Source organism: Centruroides sculpturatus, unplaced genomic scaffold (genome assembly GCF_000671375.1).
Source record: "Centruroides sculpturatus isolate CEXI.00-Female unplaced genomic scaffold, Cexi_2.0 scaffold85, whole genome shotgun sequence".
Lineage (NCBI taxonomy): Eukaryota > Metazoa > Arthropoda > Arachnida > Scorpiones > Buthidae > Centruroides > Centruroides sculpturatus.
This window is the reverse complement of record NW_019384798.1, coordinates 1,056,354-1,076,684: the sequence shown is the minus strand read 5'-3', so window position 1 is coordinate 1,076,684 and position 20,331 is coordinate 1,056,354. Positions and strand designations below refer to the sequence as shown.

General features: G+C 32.8%; 1 protein-coding gene across 2 annotated transcripts in view; it reads right to left on the bottom strand.

The window, feature by feature from the left end:
• LOC111629450 overlaps positions 1-13,273 on the bottom strand; it is a 42,103-nt gene extending 28,830 nt beyond the window's left edge. The window contains exons 1-2 of one of the 2 annotated variants that reach the window (XM_023373352.1): positions 13,171-13,273; positions 13,040-13,085 (exon numbers count right to left, since the gene is read on the bottom strand). The gene's annotated coding sequence lies outside the window, so the exon portion shown is untranslated. Of the gene's footprint in view, positions 1-4,349; positions 4,366-13,039; positions 13,086-13,170 lie in introns of those variants that run through there. The other variant, XM_023373354.1, reaches the window with a different exon arrangement.
• Between the last annotated feature and the right edge of the window lie 7,058 nt (positions 13,274-20,331).

Below are 20,331 nucleotides of genomic sequence, written 5' to 3'. Positions count from 1 at the left end.
CTACTTTAATATTATTTTTACGTGTTTTAGCTGGCAACACTCATTCGACCATGAAAGGGAGCCAGTATTTAAACGAGGCTTAATTTTCTAATTTTTAACGATACAATAACGACGATTATTATTTAAAAAAACTTTTGTTAGGGTTAACATCGATGAAAATTCAACGCGAAGTAGGTTAATAGCGATATACTAATATACTAATTACATGGGATATAATAATATACTACACTAATAATGGATTTTTTCATACTTTTCGGTTATCCGACTTTTCAATTATCCGACCAACCCCAGTCCCCAATTTGGTCGGATAATCGAGGCTCTACTGTATTATTATTATCAACCCATTTCGATTACTGTATATTATAAGATTTAAAGTCAAATTTATTAGAAATTTCGTTTTCACTATTGTATTTATCGGATATCTAATAGAAAAAATGATTAAAATCATTATTGAATTTTATCTGAATACATTCTTAGTATTTAAAAAGACTTTTCATTTAAGTAACCTAAAAAATAAAAATTTAAATAACCTACAAAATAAAAAAAATCTGAAAATTTTTCATTATAATAGATAACTTACTTGAATAAAATGATTAATTTTAAATTCTAAAAAAAACTTGTGTGGAACATTATATTTCAAATTCAATATTTCGAATTTTTTGAATTTGGAATGAATTCAAATATTCGTTCCAACTCGTTTATTTTGGATATATTGTTTTTGAGTTACCCGAAAAGTGGAAATGATTAAAATATTTATTAACTGCCAAAATGTATACTATATGTATCACTATTTATTTTCCTTCTTTATTATTTTCACTTTATACTGACTAAAACTAACTCTCTCCTCCTCTTCCTTCAGGGAGAAGGTGTAATTTCCAAAAATCCCTTCTTAATGTGCATTATCATGGCATACCCTACTAAAACGCAGTTAAAAATAAAAAATTGCATCTAAAATAATACAGTAGATGAGTTTAGGATAAGCGTTAATTCTCTCCCTCTCCCCGTGGGGAGGAATTTTGAAAAATCCCTTCTTATTGTATATTCTCGTGACGTACACTGTGTACCAAATTTCAACTTTTAACTCCTAACCGTTTAGGCTCTGCGATTATTATTATTATTATTAACCTATCTCGATTATAAGATATGCATTGATATAATTACTTTAATAGAACATGATATAAAAAATGACTGATGATATGATTGATTGTAAGGAAACAGTTCCTTGAACTTCAATAATTTCATTACACAGTAAACTCCCGCTAATGCCGACAAATTTTTGAGATTAGGAACAAGATTTAAAGGCGTGTTTTAGTTATTGAGCTCCTGTAATGTTAAAGTGCAAAAATGAAATGAAAAAAAAACAGGGTCAAAATTTGACGATTATCAAAGTAAAATTATCGACAACAGAGAATTTACAATTAACGAGTGTTTTCGATATGCTAATATTTGCGATATCGTGCATTAAATTACTGTACTGTACCTTTTCGTTTCACATCATTGGACAAAACATCCCACTAAATCGGACAACTTTCAACTCTCTTATACTCAGAGTTAGTGGAAATTTACAATTTCTTTTTAAAATAAAATTATCAATTGCAATAACATCGCAATTTTCAAATATTTAAGTCGGCAATTTCAACGTTGGCAAATAGATGAAATCAAGTTTATATATAAAAATTCCCAAAACAGAATTCAGCTAAACATCTTAGTATGCGCTATATACACGAGACGTCATTAAGTGACGTGTTCATAAAAACATTCAAACGATTTATAAATTACTAGAAGAGCCCGGCGTTGTTCGGGCAAAAACAACAGCAGCAAAGATTAAGATTATTATTTCGTACTTTAACACTTCCATTAAATTATATTATACTATATAGTATTAATATTTGATTTATATTTACATAGGTTATCTTGACACATGGTGTGATAAACACTTGTGTAAGATAGTATTTGATTTATATTTACAAATGTTAATATAACGAACATTAAAACGAAAACCATATAGAGTTTGGTTATTTCAGCCTACCATTGTCACGTTTATTGCGATACTCGGATGGTACGAAATGGCACAAATTCAATAAGCAGGTAAACAGAATCGAAAATATATCTTAAATTTTCCAGATATCATTTTCTAATGTTAACTGTAAGAAACTGTACCATTCACAGCCAAATATCAAACGGTAGTCTGTCAACCAATCAAATTTCGCAAAAAGCGGACCAAATATTTAAACTCGGTACTCTCGAAAACAAATTAAACAAATTTTGTGCTAGCAGGTAACCTTGTATTATGTAATTTTCCTATTCGATTGCCACCATACCGCTAGTCCGATAAAAAGAAGGGACTGTTGCGGAAGGGGGTAAAAGTAATTCGACCAAAAGTAGTCGTTGACCTCTTGAAAGAGAGGACGGTCGACTACTACTTAATACCGGTCTACTATTAATATTTGAAAAGTGATCCGTGTAAGAGAGATTGTGATGGCCCTCATGTGATCGAACTTGCTAACCTTAACGTCCAAAAGACTCATATAAAGCTTGTTTAAATAAAAAAAAATCTTGTAAAGATAATAATTATCACATAAAAGCAATTATTTAAGTGTTTAAATTTTGGCAACAGATTGTATAAACTATGTGGGAAGTATGCTCTCGTAAATTGCATTTATAGACAAATTATTGGGCTGAAATTTGAAAAAAAATTAAGAGATCTATAAATTCCGACTGTCGTTCCCTATCTGTCCTTCTTTAATCTCGAGAAAAGAGTTAGATAGATGAAAGTTGAGATCAGATGTGGAAAGCTTGGGGCAGGAGGCCCAGATTAACTATATATGAACTTCCGATTTGTACCGCAAGTCACGTTATTTCGATTCAAAAATTTGCCTCGGACAGAGTTACATACATAACCAGCACGAATCTATTGCTAATAGGATAAGTATGATGTACGAGAGCAAAACACTACTACACTCCATGCAGGCAAGTACTATGTGCTACCTGTCACAGTAAAGGCTCATCTATTTCGCGCTTATATCATTGTCGCAGTAATAAAGTGAATATAATGTATATTTTTAAAAATTATATCTTTTTTTGCAGGAATTATATTTAATTATTTTGTCAATTTTTTTCCAATAGATAGTGCTCTGTGTAAAGCCGGCAATCAAATGTAGACAGAAATGAATCGATAATGTAGGGTGGGATGTACGACATAATCCAAATTAAAAGTATTTGAGCGTGACTGCCGAGTTTCGTAGCAATTGGTCCAACGGCCTAGACGTATATAGCGAACAAACAAACATCCTCATTTATTTACATAAGTTATCTATATATATATAAAAATGAATGTGTGTGTGTGTGTGTGTGTCTGTCCTTCATGCATTACCACACCGTTTATCCGATTGCCGTGAAACTTTGGGAAGTTTTTTAATACACTATCGCGAAGGTTTCTGGCATAGTACATTTATCCTACGATAGATGGCGCGCGTGTATACGAGCATTTTACAGTGTTCGATCGATTTCAAATTGTGAAGACCATTTTCCCCCTCCAAAAAAAATCTCTATATATGCATTTGTTATTTACGATATTTGTAATAATTTTTGTGTAATCACTTTATTTCAACTTTTTTTTTTGCTAATTACGTATTCGCTCGAACTTTGTTAACCTTAACTGTATCCCGAACAACAACCGAAGTTGTAGAAGGAAATTCGCCTATTTTACCGATCTAGGGATCCCCCTTTTCCAAATTTTAATATCAACTCAAAATAATTTAAAAAGACAAATTACAATAAAACGGTTTATTACCCAACTATCAGAAATTTCACAACATGCCAAGGAAGAGAGGAAAAAGCACTTAAATAATCAAAATTATAAAGGATTCAAAAAATATATAAAAATGGGGTATACCGCACTTCTAACAATCTCTGCGAGTATGTGGGCTAAATTTAAAGAATCCGTGCTTCTCCCATGTACAACTGTATGTGGCCAGCTCACGCATCGGAAAACCTTCTGATTTATTTGTGTACACAAAAAATATCGTGTATCCACAAGCACTCCAATAAATAGAATTAAAACGACACTTTCAAATGTTTTCCCGATGAAAATTAATAATAATATAATAATAATAAGTTTCACTAAAAATGATAAAATGTAAATTTAATTTTATCATAACGAGTTTGCTTGAATTTCGTTTCTTCTGAGATCGCAGCAATGCGCGACGGTTAAGCTAGTTTTGTAATAAATTTTAAAGAAAATAAATATTTATTTAATTTATAATCTTTAAACTTTAGCTATATATAAAAAATTCAACTAGCTTTCTGAAGATTATCAACTTTAATAGCAAATAAACTAATCGACATACCTTTCGGCTATTTTGTTTTTGAAAAATTTTTCAGTGAAGTCCAAAACATATACAGGCTGCGATTCGATGGGGGAATGCACGGATTTCTCTCTTACCTTTCATATCTTCTGCTCTGCAAAAACAGAAGTATCTCAACAGGAAATTTCCCCACTTAATATAATAACGCATTTCGATAACTCTTCGCCCAGTAGGAACTAAAAGAACCTTTTTTTTTATAGCAAACTCATTGTGGGGTCTGCTAAATAGGCCATGATAGGCGGCCGGATGACGAGGACGAGGCCCGACATATCCAGATAGACCACCCTCCGAAAAAATTCAGAGTTTTCTCAACCCGGTTTCGATCCTGGATCCCAAGAGGGACAGGTTGCCACACTAATGCTTGGCCATCCGGTTTTCACTAAATTAATTGTAGGAATTTTTACTTTCCGGATGTTATACAGAGGGAAAGTATGGCGATCCGGCAAAAAATGAGCCCCCATATTTTTACATTTTTGAACTTAAGACACCTTGAAACGTCGAGAAAAGCAAAACAATTCGAGGGAAATTTCTGTATGTATAGATGTTAGTGTGTGGGGGCACGATTTGTTCTACTCTGTTTGAAACTTAACTCCTGCGTTTTTTGTCGAAAATTTCTGAAATTTTGCAGGGAGGTTTATTAGGGGATTGATGCTCTTAAATTTTGGATAATATAGGTCGAAGGGTGGGAAATAATGAGGATCGTGTGTATCTCCAGTAAAATCAGATTTAATAACGAGTAAAATCATGATTAGCATTTGCAATTTTTTTTTTATTATAAAACTCATCCCTACCCTCAAAATTAAGCTTTTTGCCATTTTATATTATTAAAAAAAAACTTTATATTTTAACAGTTTGGAAGCCATTTTTTTCGCTTTTCGATAGCGCTCATTTCTTTTGCTTTGTAAGCTTACCTACTTCTGTCGATGCTGCTGAAAGCAATGGTAAAGTGATCACGCAGTCCAGAAATTTTACAAATTTCACGCTATATATAAAAATAATTTTAGCGTTGGATAGATCAGTGATTCCGAAGCTTTTGGGACTTATCGCATAATTGAACATTCACGTAAAGGTTGAAGCACATTTCATTGCAGTCAACTTCCCATTTAGCGAAGTAATGGAAGGATCACTGACCATGGCATTTCGAATTCCGCGGTAAGTACGCAAATTATTTGAAAATGACTATGTGCGCAATAACGGGCACTCTTAAAGTGAACTAAAAGTAAAATACACAGCACAATACGAAATATAGCCAGTTACCAATCACGAAGACTACTCATAAAAACACTAGACACGCACTATCGAGAACAATACGACTCTTGCGCATGCGTTCCTGCCGTCACCGACACGGTAAACCCGCAACAGGTAAATCGGAAGTTCGTTGTATTGAATATAACAAAATCGACCAACAGGTCGATCGCGGAGTTCTATTACTTTCTGTACGATTACTAGCTGGCATAAATTTCTAAAATATAATTGATAAAAAATATATCCGTAATACGTTAATTTTTTAAAATAAACTTAAATATTAAAACGAGAAAGTTTAAATTTATCTGGCGGCTCATTGGAATGGATATTTATAGCCTTTAATTAAAAAGAGTTATTTTAAAAATAATTTTTACATGAACATTATTCAAATCAAAATTCACTAAATTATCTCTGAACAGTGAAAACATAATAGATAAAGAAACTACTGAATGATGAACGTAAAACTGCTTATACGTCATGAAGAGGCATGGCCAGGTATTTTGTAGTAAAAATACTTATCATATAGAGCCCATACAATAACGTGTTTATACTTTGACATTCTGGAGAATTTAGATTTGTAATTAATTACAAATCTAAAATACTCCAGAATTCAAACATTAACAAAGCTGCTTATAGTCATGACTTATTTTAAGCGATAAATATTAATCAACTTATGAGACTTAGTTTTAACCAAGAAGTGTTATATCAAGTCAACAAAATCCTGTAACATGAATTTATAATAGACACCTGTCAGATTATAATTAGCACTTTTATTAATAAAAGTAATATTTTTAAATGATATATTAATAACGAGCAATTATCTATCGTGACATCATCACAATGCCAGACTGCAATTTTTAATCGTATTTTTAATTTATTTAACTTAAAATATATGCTGACCAACTCAAATTAGTAGTGCTCATATATACTTAGTCGGGGCCTTCTGTCCCTAAGGTTTCTATATCTACTCGTAGTCTCGGAGTTCATCTATCTAACTCCATTCTCAAGATTAAGGAAAGACATACAAATGATAGTGGAAATTTTATTGTTGGTCTACAATTTTTTCAAATTGCAGCCCAATAAAAATATATATTTTATATTGGCAAAAATTACTAAAACAATCTTAAAAACTACATTTCTAAAACTAACCAAGTATAAAATTAAGCATAAAATAAATTTATTAATATAGGATGAAAAAGTTTTGATTTTATAGTAGTCTTAATATTTGGAGCAAAGACATTTTTTAAGTAAATAAATAAATAAAATTATGGACAGATTTTCTAGTTGGTCACAAAAAATATCAAATAAAAGTAATAAAGTTAAATTTTAAAATGTTTAGATAATCACAATATCTTCAATATCTTCTGAATACTGGTACAGTAGAGCGTCGATTATCCGAATCAATTGTGACTGGGGTTGTTCGGAAGCTCGATATTTCGGATAACCGATCATGTACGAACAAAATATATTGACCTATCCCATGTTGAAATTTTTCTCCGTTGCGTGTCGCTTCGCATTGAATTTTCGTCGATATTAAGCCTAACGAAAAGTATTGTATTGTTAAAAATTATTTTTTTATTTTGTACAAACAAAATAAATATATTGAAAAATATAAAAATAATAAAAAATTATACTTCAGAAGTTAATTTAGTATCAAAAATGTAAAATATTTGAGTAGCCCAAGACATAGCCAAAGATTGCAGCGCCACAGCATTGGCGAAAATTTAAATTTGCCGACTGGAATTCTTTCGGATAATTGACGTTTCGGATAGTTGACTTCCGGATAATCGATGTTCTACTGTATTTTGAACAATCTCGTACTCACTCGTTTAACCTTTACTTTCCAGTACTGCTTACTGACCGAAAATGTTTGATTTACAAAGTTGGTTAGATTTATTTTAGGTAGCCAACATAGCCGCGCTTCCAACTGTTTGTGGTCCAGACGGACTCCTCCCGTAGGGGAGCCGCCGGCAGGCCGCCCTGTGCCAAACGTCAGTAGTTATTGATTCATGGTTGTTCTTGAACAAAATAAATAAATAAATAAAAGGAAACGTCTACTAAAAATGTAGCTAATCTAACGGAAACGAAACGAACCTAACCGAAGCGCCTCCATTTTGGCTACCTAAAGAAATTTAACCAAAAATTGAATAAACAGATTTTTGCCACCTTTGAGTTGCTTATTCAACATCATTTAACTTTTAGAAATGGAAGGACTAAAAGAAGAAAAATGTAGAAAACATAATAGAAATTTAATGAAAGGTAAACTTTTCACTATAGACCATTTTAAATGCACAGGCATTGCAAAAAGCACATCATATGATTTACTGAATTTTATGGCATATAAGATGTGACTTTAGTATAAAAAAAAATACACTGCCCTACATCTTATATGTGAAGGTGTTATCCCCAAAGGCTAATTCTCTGAATGGCCTTCAGTGGACTACAGGTAACCTCTACCAAGCCTAACTCAAACTCTGCATTAAAAATGCTATTGAATAATTCACAAAGATATTATTATTTGCTATAGCTAAGTAGCTTTTACATATATTCATGTAGGATATTTGAATGGTAAATTTTAATTGTAAATGAATTCTTTTATACTACTCTTTTTCTCTGATAGATAAAAGCATGCATTCTAATTTTACAGTAAAAATAAAATTTGTTGAAAAGTGCCAAAGGCACAGTGACTTAAATCAAATAGAATATTTATGAAAAAATATTTAGTGTATGTTGAAATCAATTGCATGTTATTTGCTGTAAAATACAGTAATTAAGAGAATGGAAGAGAAGAAAACACTATCTACAGCTGAAGAAGTATAAGGAAAATGGTTAAAATAATTGAAGCAATGTCTAAGTAACTAACTGATGCAACTATGGCTCCATGTTTGTTTAAGCTTGGTTGTAAGTTCAAAATATCACACACATATGCATAAAATATTAATGGAACTATTATTAGAGAAAAGGATTTTTGTATCCAAGTATACTGTAAAACAGAAAATCAAACTTGACTTTTTTACTTTTAAAACTTATGAGGCAGCACATGGTGAGGATTATAAGAGAGTTAGTGTGGGAAACACTACCCTTTCTGGCTACATCCTTGTATATGAATCAGATCATGATTACCTACTAATCTCAAAACTAAAAAAACAATGTTCCATCCAATGGAGAAAGCATTATAATTTAGTTTTTGAAAAACAATTTTAAATAAAAACATTCCTTCTTGTAATTAAAATCACTGCTGTGGAGTCAGTAGATCAAGCTCCCAACTCAAACTCAGAATTTCGTGCCCACCAGTGGCCAAGTGGTCTTTGTACCCTAAACAGTGGGAATTCGGTCGTGGGTTCGCACCTCGCTCGGACGGGCTGGCCATGTGGAGTTTTCTGGGTTTTCTCCACGTCTGTAATGCTAAACAGGGGGCAGGTTTCCCTTAAAAAGACCTCCCGAAAGGCATTCCCCTAGGCAGATCGTCCAAGTGTTGCATTGCTATAACTTAACAAACATAGAATTTCAGAAGATTCAACTCCCACTCCTGCCTCTACATAATAAGTTAAAAATACTTTAATAAAACTATCCCAGAATGGCATTTCATCACTATCAAGTGAATCATCAGCCATTCTTGTTGAAATTGTAGAAAATAAAGATAAATATTTTCATATAAATTTTCGTATACAAGTACATATCTTCTAATAATCAGGACTTATTATACTGGCTTTACAGATAATGCTACAGAGTTTCACAGAAAACAATTTTTTTATTTTATTTAATATACCTGAATTACAGATATATTAAATAAAATAAATTGTTTTCTGTGAAACTCTGTAGCATTATCTGTAAAGCCAGTATAATAAGTCCTGATATTAGAAGGTATGTACTTGTAGACAAAAATTTATATTTTAGTAAGTCAAGGACATTGAGGCATTTTAATTAAATAAATATTTTCAGTTTTTCACCACTAACATCTTCAACCACACACTGATAGACAAAATTTTTTCCAACTATGGTTATACTATAGTAAAGTATTCAAAAACACTAAATTTAATCTGAATCTTTCTTATCCATTTTATATACATTTCTTTGACAATAAAAATTTAGAATTAGCTAATAGAGAATGTTTCCAATTATAAATTTCTGAACAGAAATTCAACAGTAGTTAAGTGCTATGCAAAGAAAGATCATGAAGTAGGGAAATCATCATTAAGTAAGATCTTGTATTACAGGAAGCACCTACATTACAAGATAGGAAGTTAAGATCTTTAACTTAAACCATATAAAGTGCATATTAAAAAGAAACAAGGAGTGACTTAGTTGTTCCATTTTTGCTGACTCAAACTTTGATTCCTCTAGCAACAAATTTACTTCTGATTGACTAATTCCATGACTTCAACTCCACAGCCTGGTTTGAAAAAAAAATCATTGTTACTTTGTTTAAAATGTAATAAAGAAATTGAAAAACTAATTTAAAAAAAATTAAGTTTACCATACAATTGAAGTGGCTATGTAAGCAACAGGTATGGGAAATACTATATGGATCTGAATGCTGTGTTAATGCAAAGTTATTTAATGTTAGAATGAGTATGAACACCCGTTAGTAAACTAGATTCTGCAAGAATTCATCTTTCAATTGATATTCTTGTTAATGATAGAAATGTTATCCTTAAAAATCATCATGTTTCTCATATATTTTTTATATGTTTTATTAAATGATTTCATATGAAATCATTTAATAAAACAAACTAAAGTCTTATGTATAAAAATATAGCATTTTATAAAAATAATGTATTAATTTATAGTCTTTCAAATGTTTTTATTAGATATCTTATGCATATGAAACTATAATATAAAAATCGAAGTTATGCTAAAGTTTAGTTTTATTATCACTTTATTTTTCTTCCCTACTACTGAAACAACAATCAAGAGCAATTTATTCAGACAATAGATGTTATCTCATTATTACAGAAATTAGAATCAAATTTTAAGAAGTTTAGAACTTAAAATTAATGTTATTGTTTTTATTTTCAACTGTACAGTCTGTGCAAAATTTTTATGGAGAAAAATATTTTTAAATTTTGATTTTTCACTCTTTCTGTATTGTAGGCACCAAGGTGGCATTTTTTCCATAACCATCTTGAGTTTGACCAGGTTAACAAGGGGGCCCAAACATATCCAAGGCAAACCATCCATGAAAAAAATTCCTGGAGTTGTTTACTTGGACTTAATCCCAGGTCTTCCAAGGTGATAGGTTAATGCCTTAAATCATCTCAGCCACCTGATATATAATATATAATTGCTGTCCTAATATATAATAAGAGCCAACTAAGAGCCAGGGCCCAACCTACCACTCTAGGACCAAGGTTCAAATTCGAGTGAGTTAAAAACCCCAGGAATTATTTGGGGTAGTCTATCTCAGATTTTACAGGCCCTGTCACTTACTACTCAGCCACCCCATTATGGGCCTGGCTGAACCACAATGGAAATAAGTGTCTCAGGGCAGTGTGTATCCTAAAAATAAATGGTGTGAACCCAAAAGTATTTAGGTATATTTTATTGTTTGAAATAGAAAAACTAGTAAACTATTAAAACATTTCAGTCAAATTGTATATCTTTATGCCAAAAAAAAACATTTTCAATTGTAATTATACTTTGTGCTTAATTGTACTACCATATATATTATTATAATGTATTTTGAAAATCAGTCTTTCAAAAATGAATACATGTGGTCAATATATTATTTTATAATGTATATTAACCACATATATACACTTTTGATACACAAATATCTTTTATGAAAACAAAATACAAAGATTACTTATTATGCATTAATACGTTTAACTTATTTAGAACTATACCAAATACTTATATTAACTTTTCATGTGATGTTTGGCTACTGAATATGAAATAGCAACTTAAAGCATTCGACAACAAATTTCTTGTTAATAAGCATGCTGTTTAATAAACTCACATCAGTCAGTATTGAATGTAAAATCAATACAACTCTATATTCCTTTTTTCCATTCAACATTATTTATGTCATGTCAAGAGTAAATTATGGTGCAATAACATTTTTTCACATAAAAAGGTGATCAGAGTCATGAGGGTTAATGTCCAGATACGTGGACTGTCATGGCAGCATTTCCTGTTTTCCGACTGCCAGCCTCGACACTGTAGCTGTTTGGAGACGACATGTCACACGACGACGCGAGCGAACGGCGGCAGCTGCTGCGCCGCGATAAACGGGGAAAACCAATGCGCGGGTTAACATCCATATACGTAGACTGTCATGGCGGCTCATCTCTGATTCTGGAAAAGAAAAGGAAACAGTGGGGACGCACGTTCTAACCTAACCTAACCTATTCTAATAATTTAATCGGTAATAATTGTGGTAATTTATTAGAATAGGTTAGGTTAGAACGTGCGTCCCCACTGTTTCCTTTTGTTTGCTGGAATCAGCGATGAGGCGCCATGACAGCCACCGACGCTGCCGTGGCGCAGCAGCTGCCGCTGTTCGCTTGCGTCGTCACGTGACATGTCGTCTCCAAACCGCTCCGGTGTCGAGGCTGGCAGTCGGAAAACAGGAAATGCTGCCATGACAGTCCACGTATCTGGACATTAACCGTCATTGAGAGTTCCTATGTGGTCATGTCCCTTTTGTTCCTTAGTGGGTCAGTTTTGCTATTATTTTTTAAACAAATGGAACATGTGGAATGTTTATTAATAAAAAAAAAAGTCTTACACATTTCTGGTTAGAAAAATAACAGTAATTTTTCTCCACACCTAGGGAAAAAAATCATTAGCTTCCCTCTCAATGGCCTTGAAGTTGATGAGTGTATTTGTTTCTTTTTCTTATCTTAAGAATTATATGAGTATTATAAAGAATTAATGATGTGTGGGATTTTGCATGTGCAGTTTCACAACTCAACAACTACTGTATTGTGTCAAGTTTAGTATTTTATCATTCTGTACTTTGGCAATATAAGACCAACCATATAAGACTATATAACATTTTCAATTAATTGATTACATTTCATACCTGTTTCATTAGACGTTACTGAAATAAATATAAAAAATTTCACATCAATACTAATCTACTCAACAACAGTTTTCTAATTAAAGTCATATTAATAAAGTGAGGTTAAGAATATCTAGAAATATCAATAAGTTCTAGAATAATCTCAATCTCTAAGAGAAAATATCTTATTTAACTGTAAGAAAAAAAAAGCATTAAAAGATTTAAATAAATTTCTACGGAAAGCCATGCTTACAGTTAATAATTACCATATTTGATCAGTTACTTATAACAGACAGGAAGATGGTATTTGTGTCGAGTAATTAAGTCTTACCTTCGAGAGTTTAAATATTATTATTATTATAGAGAATTATGATAATTTGAAACGGAAAGATACCAAAAAGTCCTAATTACAGCCACTTACACAAAGGTTAAGTTTTCGAATTTGCGAAGATAACGACGTTTAAAACCTTAAAAAGAAAGAAATTTACAGGTTTGAGTATTCATAGATATATAAAGTAGATCATCCGAGTGAAAATAAATGATTAAATATACCTTTCATCAAATTATTTAATGATAAATCTTTGAAATAACAGAACAATCCGCGTTACCGTTTTCCCACAATAAAACGACTAGCGCCTCTGGTGACCAAAAGAAGTTTCGTACGTAAATTAATTCTATCGTTTTATTTATACTAAATTAATGAAATTTTATTTCGATTTTAAACTATAAAAATACTAAATTTAATGATACATTATTCGATAGAGTATTAATAAATTAAATAATAAATTTTTACTGACTTTTAGAAATAAAATATTTCGTACAATTATTTAAATTTTGATGAATGAAAACTAACGGGACATTCCATTTTCAACGCTGACTCAGCGCTGACTCAACACACTCAGCACTCAACAGATATGTTGACTGCTACTTTCCAATGAATTGTGGGTAAGACATTTGAATGGAATCCATCTTGCTGAGAATGGAATTATGGGAACTAAGCACTTCGTACTCGAGTTGGAACGTCGTTGATGACGTCAAATTGTTGACTTCAACACTCAACATTCGCGTTGAAAATTACAATGTCCCGTAATAGATTCGTTTGGTTTGGATTGGCAGCGATTCCGTTCCCTGAACACTGGCAGCTGATTGCAGAGACAGAGTTTACGTTAAACGACGTTTATCAACAGAACGGCCTATAGATGTTGGATGGCTCAACTGCGGTTTAAAATGCGTTGCGAAGACGACGATCGTCTATTGCTGACTGTTCTCTAACGAACTTCGGCTAAACATTGGCTCTTACTTCGCTATTACTCCACTGTTTTAGGAGTCGTTCGGCCATTCGGGTTATTTGTTTGTGACGTCAGAAATCGACTTGTATTCTTTCTTGTAAATTCGTTGTCGAATTTTCCACTATTCATTTTATTATTATTTTCTATATATGTTACTAATATTTATTTTTGTTCTTTTTGCTTATTTTTAAAAATAAAACCTTGGAGGTTTCCATTTTGTTTCTGTGTACTATATTGCTATAAGACAAAACTATAACACGTGTAAATTCACGTTGATTTGTTTACAACTTGTTACAGTAAAGTTGATTGGTCGAATCATTATAGTCGTAAACCCAGATGCACTGTAAATAATCCCATCATGCTTAACGACACACGCAACCAAGTGAGTATGACGTATTTCCGTTCGCCTTTCCAGTTCGCTCGATGGGTGTAACTCGAGACTACCGATTATGCGAGTCATAGTAACACGAGTAAGTTCAATGACGTCAATTCGAATACAACACGAAAAACTCTAGACTAAGGGCCCAGGATGGGCCTGCCGCGTAGAGTTTTCCGGGTTTTCTCCGCGTCTGTAACGCCTGAATAGGAGCCAGTTACCCTTAAAATAACTTCCGGGTTAAGGCCAAGAAGTTAAACGGCTTCGGCTGGATTATCGAATGCTAACACTATCGCTCTTTCAGAGCAATATAACCGGACAAGCTGCACAATCCATATTAAACCAATGAGATAGAGAAGTTCGAATTGGCTAAATGATGTATCAGTTCTATTTCTCTAAATTTAAATAATTGCACAAATTACTGCTGATTCTTGACGAAGCTTTCATCGATTCGCAATGCATTTAATTAAAAAACAGAAATTGTATTACAAAATAAACATGTATACAAAGTTACACCTATAGGAATATACATTCTCAGAAATAACGATAAATACAAATAAAATACAAAAGCAAGTTAGGTTTTCAAGCTGCTCTTCGATTTGTTCGACAATCCAACTTGCGAATTGTGACTCTCAAATTTCCCAACTTTCAAGAAAGCTAACAATTTAGTAGCTATTAAAGTATTAATTGCTATATTTAGCCTATTAATTTATTTAATATTTGCTGCAGAAATAAAGCCCTACATGAGTTAGGACGGCCCATAGATAAAGAAAGAAAAGATGAAAAACTGCAGTTTTTCATCTTTTCTTTCTTTATCTGTTGTATACCACGGATTTACAACAGCGCCATTAGCGATAAGGGAGAGAAGTGTGCCAGACACTTCTGTGCCTGAGCGAAACAGTGAAATTGTGGTCGCTTTCCTCTTGATCGATGTTTGAACGAATAAGCGAAATTATCACGTTATATTGTTGTTTGCCCACGGATTGGGCAAGTAATTTAGAAGTGCAGAAGGTAAAGGAACGTGTAGCACTAAACGTGAATTTTTCATATTTTTAAATATTGTACTTATATGTATGAGGCTCTGGACAGGTCCGAACCCTCACTAAAATTCTCGTTAAAATATATTTTGAAAGAGAAAAAAAAAGCTGGAAATATGTTTGTACGAAAAACGCGACGTAAATGTATAAACAATAGAAGAATGTAAGTCCTAAGATCGACGATATCCGGTTGAGATCGAATTAAACTTGGATTTTGACCTCTCCCACGATCGAAGTTGAGATCTTGTTACACGCAGTAACAAGTTATCAACCACTCAGAAAGCGAGGACGAGGAAAAGCTACCAATCGGAATGGGAGATCAAAACGGAAATTTATAAAAACCCATAAATTCAAAGACGTGACGGCTTCTCCCGAAAATTCCAAGTTTCGGACCAATTGTTGTGTATGTGCCTATCTTCGTCTACGTCTCCCTTCCTCAGATTGCCATCTTCTCATCACCGGAAGTCGACCTCGTTGTCCCGGAGCCGTGTAGACATCGAAGTTATTCTCATTTGCGAATTAGAGACAATCTTTTTGGGAATATCTTGAAAAGGAGAGGAAGACCCAGAGGCCGCCGCCGACTTTGAACTTCCAAAATCGCGGAAACCTTGTAAGCTTCTTTCATGTCAAATAAACAGTTAGTTGTAACCGTAGAGTCTGTGTTGGTACCGATTGCACCCACATACCAGTCTTTATGACTCTCGTCAGTCTTGACCATATATACCACATATGTACTTGTATTATACAGTACTTACTATACGATTTTTAAAATATTTTTAGCCTTTTTCTAAACATATATATTAGGTTAGTACCGGAATTTTATACTTAGCTGGGCCCTAGTCTCGAATTTTTCGTGTTACAACTCCCAACGTGTTGAAGTTGTCACGTGGTACCATCTCACACTCTGACGTCAAATCGGTAGTCTCGAGTTTTAACTCACGTGCCATCTCACCATGTGAGTTGCTACTCACGTTGAGTCGAGCATGTGAGATCGCTACACGAAAGTGAAAATGCTGACAGATACGCTATTCTGATCGTAATCGAAGCGTTAGAAAGAGACGAAAGAGTCGTTTAAGAAGGCAACGAATTTTTCGACCACGAGTAGATGCCATTTCTTTTCGTGTCAAGTCAACACTAATAAAAAAATTTTAATTCATTGTCGGGATAAAAAAATCGTCTGTCATGCGATTTCCCGCGCTTCTCCATTCTTTCGGCGAACGACGGTTGTCGCCATAGAGACGGCAATCGGACCACTTTTGAAGACTCGACCGCTGATTGGTTGAGAGACATCGGACCATCGGCGGACGTCGTGTAGCGCTGGTAAGCGCTGATTGGTGGAATCCAATGCGGTTTCAATCCATATAAAAGGATTGAGTTGTGGCGGGAAATTCAGTTCGCCTTGGACGCATGAAGGGAACTCATGTTTGACTTTAGTTCGCCTAAGCTGTTTCGTCTCGTTGAGTTGTAAATGACTTTAGAGTTAGTTCGTCGCAAGGTGTCTTTTCGACGGACCTGTTGCAGTGGATAAATGTGTTGAACTTTGTTAAATTCTGACGTTTTGTAAATGTTTGTTTGTGAGCTTTTGTAACTGTACATACATTTATTTGTAATATATATGTTATGGACAAAGTGATTAATCGGGCATTATTCATAATGACCGGGCATTATGAATAATGACCAAATAGGGCGGGCAGTGTGATAAATATTGATTAATTTATCAAATTGACCGGTCATTATGAATACTGCTATCACCTAGTCGGGCAAAGTGATAATAATAAGTTGAGGAGTGATCATCTGACATACGCTAGCCAATCGGCACGCTGAGTTGCGTGTGCGTATCGTACAGCGTTTAGTACAGAATTTTAAACTTGATTAAAAAAACTCCACTTATTTCATTTATAAATATTTATTTTTTGTAAATTATATCAAAGTACTATTAACTATATTAATTAAACTAATATTAACGAAAAGTATTATTAACAATTTTTGGTATAAATTATATAAAAAATTAAATGCTTTTTAGTTTATTTATTTGAGCAATTAACATTTTCATGACATTTGGAATTACATAAATTTTTTTTCTTTGGTAGCATTTGCATCTATTAGATTTTCAACCAATTTTTCAGCAGCATTAACTATAGTTGTGGCCTTCAGAAATTGATGACATTCTTGCACATTCTCTAAGCGAAATTTCTGCACCCGGTACATCTCCAACAGAAATAAAGTTTTCTTTACAAACAGTAAATTGGTTTCTGGAATATAATAGATTTAATATGCCATGTTTGGTACCCAGTTTGTAAAGGTTTTTATCTTTAACCGCAACAACGACACCTAAAATATTTTTTCCATCACTGCGGGCTCGATCTACATCAGGTACACGAATCCTTACTGTATCACCAACAATAGCTGCTGTGTATTTGGAATTTGATGTATTAATCATTTTTTCTGCTTGCTTTTTAAGATTAAACAAAGCCCTTGTTTTAGAAACACTTCTTATTTTTTCTTCTATTTTTGGATCAATTGTTTGGATTGTTTCTTCTTCATTCACCAATTCTGTAATACTAATAACATCCTGGTTTAGATTTTTTTTCACGTGAAGACGATGTAGATCTTTGAACTTCATCAGTTACATTGCTATGTAAGGGTAGCATTATGAAATAATATTTTATAATGTTTTCTTAGACGGTACCCGGACTTTCAGAGTTTGAGCAACTTTGACTTACTTCGTTGATAGTTTTAAAAAGTCTCTGTAGATCCTCTTGCGTATTAACGTTGAACAACGATTCGTTGGGTATAAAATTCTTTAGTCCAACGTTTAACTTTGCTCCAAACATGGCCTCTTAGGGGCTGCAGTTTATACCAGTATGGTGCGCTTGATTTTTCATCAGTAGTACAAAACGTAATCCTTCCGACCATTTGTCAGTATTATTAATCTCCAACCAAGAACTAAGCATATTTTCTACGTCTTGATTACATCTTTCTACTGAACCCTGACTTTGTGATTGCCTGGGCTTTCCATGCACCATTTTTAACTCGGACCACATATTACACATTTGTTTGATGATATTATTGGCGAATTCTCTGCCATTATCACTTTGTAGAATACTCGGTGCACCAAAAATTGTTAAAAAAAACCAAAATAATATATGCTACTTCTTCAGTCCTTTTGTTTTTAGCTCGTTTAATCGATTATTCATATCACTTAATGATTCCTCCATGATCGTTACTTTTGTCAAAGAAAAAAGATCAACTACTGGTCACATAAATTTAAAATTCGGTACTAAATGCAATACGCGTGAGCAAGTAAGATGTAAGTTCTGATTGGCTAACTATGTCGGATGATCACTCCTCAACATATTATTATCACTTTGCCCGACTAGGTGGTAGCAGTATTCATAATGACCGGTCAATTTAATAAATTATTGAAATTTATTACAATGCCCGATTTTGTTGGTCATTATTCATAATGCCCGTATTAATCACTTTGTCCATAACATATATATCGTTTTGAATTTAACCGGCGTATTGTGGTTTTGAACTTGACTTTCATAATTGATAAAATTATACAGCAAATTTTTTCCAAAAATAAAAAGAAGTATATCGAAAAAGAGAAGTAAAATGATAGTAAATTATATGTACAAATTATTAAGAACATATTATACACTATATTACGATTATTTATTATTTAATCGGAAGTGTTAAGTTCTGATTAATAAATAATCTTAATAGACAAAAAAATTTAAGAAATAGATCGAGGAAGAAAACTATACGAAGAAAGGATTAAATTAAAATACTTTTTCCATTGTACAACGGATTTTTTAGCACTAATACACAATTAATTTTTCAACTAATTCTCTCCACAAATCGAATTGCCTTTTTCTTGTAAATTCGTTGTCGAATTTTCCACTGATCATTTTCTTATTATTTTCTATATATGTTTCTAATAATTCTTTTTGATCTTCGCTTCTTTTTTTAAAATAAAACATTGGAGGTTTCCATTTTGTTTCTGCGTACTATATTGCTATAAGACAAAACTTTTAACTATAACACATGTAAACGAATTCACGTTGATTTGTTTACGACTTGTTACAGTAAAGTTGATTTGTCGAATCATTATAGTCGCAAACCCAGATGCTCTGTAAACAATCCCATCGTGCTTAACGACACACGTAAACAAGTGAATATGACCTATTTCCGCTCCCCTTTCGAGTTCGCTTGAAGGGTCTAACTCGAGACTACAGTGGCTAGAAAATATAGTGTCGAAAGCGCTTATATTCCTCCATTATAACCGTTCGGTCCATACATCGAGGTTAGTGACGTCACAGACAAGATGGCGCTGATGTCAATCGTAGTGCTACTTTCGCTTTGGCTACGCGATATCCTTTCTTACAAGAACATCGAAAGCGATTAAATTTGTGCCTGTAAAGTGAATAAATCCTTAGGAAATGGCTGAACAGAAACTTTACTGACTTGTGTATTTCTAATTTATAGATATTCCTCTACTGTAATTTTTAATTGTTTTATTTTTGTCGAAAAGGGTGAGAAATCTACATGCATATTAATCTGTAATTTTTTAAGAGAGATTTTTCAAATATAAAGTGTATATGCATGGGTACTTGGCAGTAGACTAATAATCGTTTATTTGTACATACTTAATTTTGTAATTTTATATTGGGACAATAAAGTAACATTCTGCCTTTATATTTTATATACTGTGTAGAATTTAATTGTAATTTTAATATTGCTTTATACTATGTCACATAATACTGTGAACAGTATACAGTATTATGTAACTGATGGCATTTGCTTAATAAATTCTATTTTAGGCCCTCACAGTGGAAGAGGTTCACAAAGCCATATAAAACTTACATTTTATTATTAAAAATATGATAAATTCTGTATTTTTTTAGTAAATATGAATAAACCTTGTTGTTAATAAGGTAATAACAAGAGTAGATTACTCTTGTACTCTAAATAATACTTGTTTGTACAGCACTCAACAGCTGTAATG